The 9,022-nt window shown below is 45.4% G+C and overlaps 1 protein-coding gene across 2 annotated transcripts in view; it reads left to right on the top strand.

Moving 5' to 3' along the window:
* Positions 1–1,732: 1,732 nt before the first annotated feature.
* SNX10 (sorting nexin 10) overlaps positions 1,733–9,022 on the top strand; it is a 46,999-nt gene continuing 39,709 nt past the window's right edge. The window contains exon 1 of one of the 2 annotated variants that reach the window (XM_081800372.1): positions 1,733–1,796. The gene's annotated coding sequence lies outside the window, so the exon portion shown is untranslated. The remainder of the gene's footprint in view (positions 1,797–9,022) is intronic. The other variant, XM_081800373.1, reaches the window with a different exon arrangement.

Below are 9,022 nucleotides of genomic sequence, written 5' to 3'. Positions count from 1 at the left end.
GCCGGCTCAGACGGTGGAGCATGCGACTCTTGATCTCGAGGTTGTAAGTTCAAGCCACACACTGGGTGTAGAGATTACTTAAAAATAAAATCTTTAGAAAAATTGTTTGATTAAAAAAAAAAAGAATCAAAGCAGAAATAAGCCATATGTAGTGGAAAGAATCAACCAAAGGGAATCAGAAACATGATTTATTATTAATGGTGTATTGATTGGGTGGATGAAGTGTCCAGCTCTTGTACTGCCCTCTTTCAGATGGGAAGATGATACTGGCAGGTTTTGTGCTTGAGATCCTCTTCCAGTTCTGCCAAGATTGTTATCTTGTCCCTGAGAATGGGCAGGTAGCATTGTGGTGCCCACACATGGATGTCCACTGGTGCAGTGCCCAAGTGGCTGGCTGATTTCTGAGTACTGTTTATTTTTTATTTATATTTATATTTATTATATTTATGTTTATTCATGCAATTGGTGCAAATGTGTATGGAGAACCCATTATGTGCCTGGTACTGTGGTAAGAGGTCAGATCCTAAGTAAACGAGCACAGTGAGGACCTGTGCTGTCTCTGAGCTTACAGTTTGGTGGGGAGACAGACATTAATTCAGTATTGACACAAGTAAGGGTAAAAATATCAATGTGACCAGAACTACAGAGGAAGATGATGGTGCAAAGGAAGTGTAACTAGGGGGGTTTTTACTTTGCTGGAGGGTGTTAGGGAAGCTCCTCTGGGTTAGTGAGACGGGGACCAAGATCGGAAAAGTGAGTAGAGGTTAACTAGACAGGTGGGTTTGAATTCCAGCATTGCCCTTGGACGAATTGGTGACCTTGTGATGACCTTGAGCAAGCTACTTCACCTCTCAAAGCCTAGTGTCTTCATCTATAAAATGGGTGGTTGTGGGAATCCAGTGAGGCAGGACACATAATATGCTCTGCACAATGCCAGCACATAGCTGACGCTCCGAAATAGTAGCTATTTTTTTTTTTAAATGTTTTATTTATTTACTCATGAGTCAGAGAGAGAGAGAGAGGAAGAGGCAGAGGGAGAAGTAGGCTCCCCGCCTAGCAGGGAGCCCGATGCGGGACTCGATCCCAGGACCCTGGGATCATGACCTGAGCCGAAGGCAGACGCTTAACCATCTGAGCCAGTAGCTATTTTTATTACTGTCCCTGTTTTCTGTTCATTTGGAAACTTTGAAAAGATACTTGTTAAATTTTTTTTTTTTTTTTTTCTGGTTAGCAAGAGCCACTAAATACCTGAGGATACTTAACTTGGAAAATGGAAGCCTAAAGGGAGATTTATTGATGGTCTTCAACTAGGCCAAGTGTCCTTGGCATCTAGGACGTGGGGAAGGCTCATACAAAGCCACACTGCTGTGAAGTCAAATTCAGAATGGGGCTGCCTTGGAAGCAATTGTAATGTGCTGAGATTTTAAAACCCAGTATTGTTAGATCACATCTCCTACATTTCTTTTTCTCATGGCAGTCAATCTTGAGTAGCCAGGCTAATGCTTATTTTCTGTACCAATACCATACTGTGTTTGCCCAGTGATTTTTGCTACAGTGTAGTTTTGCATGGGTATTTTTTATAGCTAAAGGTGTAGTGGTTCCTGGGCATCCTTTGAGAATGGCAAGTTTTGCTTTTCTCTCTGTGCTCTGGGACATATACATACACATGTATATGTATACAGTCCAGCTTTTTACTGCAATAATAATTTTTTGCATCTTTCATTGTTCTTAGATTTTGAAGAAAAAGGTACCAAAGATCCAGCCAGTGGTCACACTTAATTTTTATTGCACACTTGGTAAGTGCTTTAAGTACATTACATTATCTGATTTAATCCTCATCCTATGAAACAGGCACTATTAAGAATCCTATATTCCCCCTGCAAGAAAACGGAGGACCAGGGGCGCCTGGGTGGTTCAGTCGTTAAGCGTCTGCCTTCGGCTCAGGTCATGGTCCCGGGGTCCTGGGATCGAGCCCCACATCGAGCCCCACATCAGGCTCCCTGCTCCGCGGGAGGCCTGCTTCTCCCTCTCCCACTCCCCCTGCTTGTGTTTCCTCATTCGCTGTGTCTCTCTCTGTCAAATAAATAAATAAAATCTTCAAAAAAAAAAAAAAAAGAAAACAGAGGACCAGAGAGGTTAGGTCACTTGTGCAAGTTCACACAGCCATGAGTGGCATAGTTGGGATTTGAACCCAGATGCGAATGGCTCCAAATCTGAGCTCTAAACACTTCCATGCTGCCTTTTGAGCTAGTTATCGAAGATTATCAAACACTGTGTCAGCAGGGTAGATATATGTCAGAAGATTAATTAGACTTACCCAGTCAGGAGAAAGGCTTATGAAAAATGTCTGTGGCCTCTGAAGGGCATGGGGAAGCTTGTTGAATTTACATTTATTCACTAAGTCAGTGGAAGTGGATGTTGCAGGGATGTCCTTCTGGATTAGTTTCCTGATCGTTAACAAGCCTTGGTTTTACAGTACAGATGTTAAGGCGCGCTAATATATATTAACCAAAAAGTAAAGATGCAGATGAGTATTAGGAGTTTATACTTAAAATAACATTTTTGCTTCTTCCTCCTTCTGACTCTTTCTGTATCACAATTCCTGTGTTAATAGCTTTTGTGTCTTCGGGTCAACCGTGGTTTGCTGCCTTAAAGCTCTTTGGGAACTGCTTCCCATCCATTGGGAAGCGAGGGAAGGATGAACTCGACATAAATAATGTATTCAGAAGTGGGTGTAGACAATATGGGTGGAGTTGGAAAGACATATCCAGGGGACCTTTGGCCAACGATGCTGCTGGCTTGACGTCAGCGCCTGGTACCGCCGCCGACTTTGATGGGGCCTGTCTGGGCCGGGCTGAACTGGCTTCCAAACCCCCGCTGCATTTGCTCCAAGGTTCCTGTTTTATTTGTCTGCTAATGCGAATCCTGCCTCAGAAATTAAGTGTGGTTTTTGACGGATCAGAACTGGATACAAGTACAGCCTGATGTGTCGGCCAGGGGAGGGGGAAATGTCAAACACTGCTGGAGGGAGGAAGGGAAGTGGTCTCTTCCCCAGGCTTCGTTTCCTTTCCTAGTAATTGGCTTTTCCTGATTCAGCACAGGAGGAATAAAGGTGTCTGGGGGCTCCAGTTTATTTTACATATTTGTATATGCTCTGTGCATTTACGCATTTATTTTTATCTGTATTTTCAAATCACAAAAGTAATGCACTTTAAAAAATAAGAGTTGTTGGTAATCCAGGAGTGTCTAAAGCAGGAAAAAAGGAAGTCTCCCCCGCCCCCATACACCTCAATTGCGTTCACTTTGGCACACATGTTCTGGAATCTTTTTCAGTGCATATAAATGTATACACATGTATGTGTATACTGGTCAGCATCCCATCTAGCAAGTAGAGAGATGCTCTCAGGAACTGTACAAAGTAGAAGGTTTTTATAGGAAAGAGGATGGGGCAGGGAAGTTATTAGCAAAAAAAAATTGCTTCAGGCAAGGTTGTTTTCCCTTGGGAAGAGTAGGGGGTATGATCACGAAGATTACCTCACCTTCCTTTTCAGGAGGGGGGAAGTGAGGGCCCATGTGACAGATTATCTTATTGGTGCTGACCAGAAAATTCCTGACTGACCCGTAAAGACTACATTTCTGGGGGAGATTTAAACTGCACTTAGGTTAGGTATGAAGCCCTGGTTTGGTATGAAGCCCTGGTTTGTCTAGCATACATGACTCCGTTTTGGGCCTTTCGTTTTCTTTTGGACAATGTACATACTCCAACAATGGAATCACACCACATATTGTTCTGCAAGTCGTTCCCACTTTGTGCATCATGGATAGTACTTCTTCTGAGCTCCCCCCCTTTTTTAAACAACTGCAAGGTATTCCACGAATGTGTCTTACTTTAATTGTTCCCTTACTAGTGGGCATTCAGGTTGTCTCAGCTTCTCCAGTTATAAACATGGCCACAGGTGAGCAGCCTCATGGATGTGGCTTTGCCCCTGGGTGCTCCTCTTTCTCAGGGATCCCTTCTTAGAAGTGGGGACGCTGGGTTGAAGGAGGTGTGAGCTCTAGACTTCGGAGTCAGTAAGCCTATATTCAGGTCAGGCTCAAGGTGTGAGCACTGCTCTGACTCACATAGAGTCGCGTCTTATGTGACCACGAGGCAGGCAGAGCAGTATCCAGCCCAGAGTCAGGGGACAGAGCTAGTTAATGGACAAGATGATTCTCCCAGCTAGCTTACCCTTTTCAAATGTATGAAGGTAACAATTTAGCCGTGTTGAAATCCTGACTTTTGCTTCAATCCAGATGTATTCCCGGAGAACTTGAATCTGTCAAGTCTGCTCCTAGAACAAAGCCAGTCTGGGTTTTCTTTCCCACTCCCCAACCACCTGCATCTGTTTGCCCTTCTAGCATTTTGTCAATCTTTGGACTGAAATAACTGACAAGATCACAAGATTAGTGTTGTCTGAAAAACACTCCCTCTGGCTTTAATTTGGTCAGTTTTGTGAGGTCTTGCCCCTGAGTCCTTTCCTAGCCAGACTCCCCGGGCCAAGGCTCCTTTCCAGGTGGACCTCAGACCCATGAGGTCACGGATCCAGCAGTGACAGCTGGTCCAGGTTATGCCGGGGCAGGGAATGAATCATGTACCAGGAGCGAGTGAGGCCAGCTGACCACTGGGCACCCTAGTGACTTCACTGTCCTCTACTTCTCTGTGTTCAGCAGCAACTTACAGTGAAGGGGCTGAACAAGTCACTTTATTTGTTTACTTGTAATTTACCAGATTTTAACATGGGGCTCTGACGAGGCTTAGGGCAGGGGTTATTTCTGTCTGACGCATTGCTCACGTCACTCTGCTCTATCTCCCATCTTCTCCCTGCTTGGCACTCCCATGGCAGAGGGCACTGGGTGATCTGATCCTGCCCCTTTCCCATGGAGCCAAACAAGCCCTTTAGAATATTTACTTTTGGAGGTCAGAGAACATTTCTTTGGGTTCTTTCACTTAGTCCTTAGGTCTCTCCCCTTGACTGTGAGGAATGAGCATGTTGGTCTCCTACAAGTTGGGAGGCCTTGAGCCTGAAGTGATTATTGTTTAACCTCCTAGATTCTCATGAAGGAAGGAACCAGAGTAGCACTTTCAGATTCCTTCAAGATGATCTTTTCCAATGATTGATGAGAATAGGAGTCTGAATCAGAATGACTTAAGGGCTTGTTTGGATGGCTTGTGAGTCCTGTTCTCCTTTTCCTTCCCAAAGCCGTGTTAGAGCAAAAGGTTAGTTTTGGGGTCTGCCTTTTAATTTGTTTCTACGGAAGTTTTCCGAAGAAAAATTTAGATCTGACTGACTTGTGTAGTGAGGCATAAAGATGGCAATTTATTGGCTCACACTTGAAGTATTATGAAACAAAATTAGAGATTTTGGGGTGCCTGGGTGGCTCAGTCAGTTCAGCGTCCGACTCTTGTTTTCGGCTCAGATCATGATCTCAGGGTCGTGAGATTGAGCCCCATGTCTCACTCGTGCTGGGCATGGAGCCTGCTTAAGAATTCTCTCTCTCGCTCTGTCCCTCCCCACACTCACCTGCTCTCTCTCTCTGAAAAAAAAAAAAAGAGAGAGATTTAAAAAAAACGTGTTATCTTTTCAAACTAATACTGTTTCAAAAATACATGCCAGTGGGTTAGGGTGCTGATACTTATTTCCATGGAGTGTGGGTGAGGTTGTACCAGCTAGTTCACGGTGAGACCTTGATAGCATCAGCGATTCCTTTGCCTTTTAGCTTTTCCACCTTCCAATTCAGGAGAACTAAATACGTTGGTTAGGAAAACAGTGAACGTTCTCCTCTGACTGTTCACTACCTTGTGAAAGGTGGAGGCACTTTACATATTAAACAAGACAGGCCAGTGGCCCTGGACCAGGTAACGGGAAGCTGCTTGTCTGACCCCATCTTTCCTCTGGGGCCTTACTTTCGACCACCCCCTCAGTCCCAGTCCCAGTGAACCACTTCCTGTTCCCACCTTCGGGCCTCACGGCCTGTTATCATACTTCTCTCCACTTGGATCCACCCTCTGCCATCTTACCTCCATCACGAAGGCACAGAAGGTTAATGGGACGACCAACACAGACACTAGAGCCAGACTGGGTTCAGATCCCAATTCTGTCACTTAGTAGCTTTATGACCTTTGACAAATTACTTGTTAGTTTCTTGGTGTCTCTGTTTTCTTAACTGTAAAATGGGGATCACATTCAGCTTACCTCATAGGAATTTTTTCTTTAAAGACTTTGAGAGAGAGAGTGAGCGAGAGAGAGAGAGAGCAGGAGCCAGGGGAGGGGCAGAGGGAGAGGGAGAAGCAGACTCCCCGCTGAGCAGGGAGCCTGACGTGGGACTCGATCCCAGGACTCTGGGATCATGACCTGAGCCAAAGGCAGACGCTTAACTGACTGAGCTGCCCAGACGCCCCTCATAGGATTTTTTTGAGGATATATGCAAAGTTCTTAGAATGGTGACTCTGTCAGAAGTGCTCTGTGTGTTGGCTATTATTATTATCATCTTTTGAGGTCCAGCCTATCCTGTAAGCCTATGACTGTTAACCATGATGGGATTTGGGGCCTGCAGACCTAGGTTTGAATCTGAACCCTGCCACATGTGAGTTGGGTGACTTTAGATGGTTATTTAACTCCTTTGAATGTCATTTTCCCCATCAGAAGCACAGTATATCATATAGTTTCTGGGTGAATCATGTGTGAACTGTGTGTGAAGTGCCTGGTTTAGTAGCTGACAACTGGAAGACTCAATGAGTGTTAGTTTCCATCTCTCCCCCCTCCCCCCATCCCCCGGCACCACAGCCCCCAACATTCTGTTTATCACCTGATGCCCTGTACTTGCTTGGTTGCATCTCCTTCATTAAACTATATATTCCTTAGTTTTCTTTGTATATAGCATGCATTTCTTCTTGTATTTATTCAATGATTTTCTCACTCACTCATTTGTTCAGTCATTTTATTTATTCATGCATGTTCCCTCTGTTTTGTTTATTCAAAAATCATTTACTGAGCATCTGCTAAGTGTCTTGGGCCCTGGGAATCTACGTTATTCCAGCTAGAGTTCAGGAGAGAAATGACGAGATCCTGAACTAGTCCAGCGACATTGGAGGCCAAGAGAAGGGAGTGGACTTAGTATGCCTTCAGAGAGAGGCTTGGCCAGGCTTGCTGACCAATTGGATTTGGAAAGTGAGGGAAAGGAAGGAATCAAAGACAGTTTCTGGGGTTCCCGTTTGAGACACTGTGTGGATGTTGACCTGATTAATTATTAAAATGGGCAACATAGGAGGTGGGAGAATTGGCAAGGCCCCAGCAGCACGCAGGGAAAAGGTGTCAGGACCAGCCTGCATTGGACACAGTAAGTTAGAGGTGCCAACGGATGTGTGGTTGGAAATGTCCACTGGGAGGTGGCCAGGCTGTCTTCAAAGGCAGTTCTGATTCTGGATTCCTTTGTATGTGATATGGGAGTGGTAGCCTAAACAGAATGAGTGCAGAGTGGAAGAGAGGAGGGCTGCCAGTAGCCCACTGGGGAACTGTCCTGATTAAAGTGGAAGGTGACAGTGAGTCTGTGGCTTCTGCCGAGAAGCCATGTGCGGTGCTTCACCAGAGAAACTACTCGTGTCCCCCACCAGGCATACTATTCACTGTGTACTCCAGGGCCAGCCCTAGGGGTATCAGTGCCGAGGAAGGGAGAAGAAGACCCATTCCCTCGGTTGTGAGCCTCACCGTGGAGTGCGCTTTCCCAAGACTGCCTTGTCACTGGCTCTCTCTTGCTTTTCAGATTTCAGTTCAAATGTCACTTCCTCAGAGAAGCCTTTCCTGATCACCCGAATGTGAAGTAGTCCCCACCAAGTACCTGTAGTCACTCTTGATTACATCATCTTGTTGTTTTCTTCATTGTGCTTGCTCATTACCTTGTCCATTTATTTGCTCACATGTTTGTTTCCTGTCTCTTCCCACCATGATGTCAGTGAAACTGGGGACCTGGTGTCTTGTTCATTGCCCCATCTCTGATGTCTGTGGCAAGGCCTGGTCCTTAATAGGTTGAATGAATTAAGCAGGATTGCCCATTTACGCTGGGATGAGAGGAGGTTGAGCTTGTTTGTTGGGGAAGGAAGCAGTTGGAGGTAGTAAGGGTGAGGGGCAATTGAACCAATGTCTTGGAGGAGGTAGGAGAAATAAGATCATGAAGACAGGAGAGTGTGATCCTTTTCTTTGAGACTGAGGGAAGTGGGTGAATATATGGGTAGATTTCAAGGGGGCAGAGAACCAAGAGGAAGAATGTAAACCTGGTGGTCTTACTGTTTTGATGAAGTAAGAGGTAAGTTATCAGATGACAGAGGGGTAGCAGACCGGGAGGAAGTAGGTGGCTGGAGGTGAGAGGTGAAGGTCTGAAGATGATGGCATGAGTGGAAGATTCCTGAACCCTGGAGGACTCCGCCAAAATTGGAACTCATAACCTGGTGATGGAACCAGTCACAGAAGCGATGGGATTTTTCTTCAGTGGTAGGTGAGACAAGAAGAAATGGAGGTGACAGGTTAAGTTGATCTGTGTTTGGAGGTTGACAGTTAGAAGTGTGTCAGTGGAACAGGAAATGAGGTGTGCTGGAGGTAGAGTTTTTGAAAGATTCAAGGAAGTGAAGTCCAGAGGGAGAATAGGAAGGGTAGGATCAAAGTTCTGGTGGTTTTTCATTGAGTGGAAGAGCAAATTGGGTGAGAATGAGGAAGTGAGAAAAGGAAGGGTGGGCTGTAGTAATCAGAGGAGACCTCTAGTTTTCCATTTTAAAGAGCAGTTCCTGGGTTGGAATCTGGTCACAGGGTGAGCACTTGTTGGTAAGAGGTTAGGTCACAGGAATGAACAGCCTAAGGCAAGGCCAGGGGATGTTAGGTCATTACCCATGAATGAGGTCCTTCTTGGATGGATCCGGAAAAAGTGGGAAAGAACAGAGGAGGTTCCTAAAAATGTGGTAAGGAGAAGCAGGAAACTGGAGAGAAGGAAGTCA

Source organism: Leptonychotes weddellii, chromosome 12 (assembly GCF_054177405.1).
Source record: "Leptonychotes weddellii isolate Sample4059 chromosome 12, ASM5417740v2, whole genome shotgun sequence".
Taxonomy (NCBI): domain Eukaryota; kingdom Metazoa; phylum Chordata; class Mammalia; order Carnivora; family Phocidae; genus Leptonychotes; species Leptonychotes weddellii.
The sequence above is the reverse complement of the archived record's forward strand: the minus strand, read 5'-3'. Positions and strand labels throughout refer to the sequence as shown.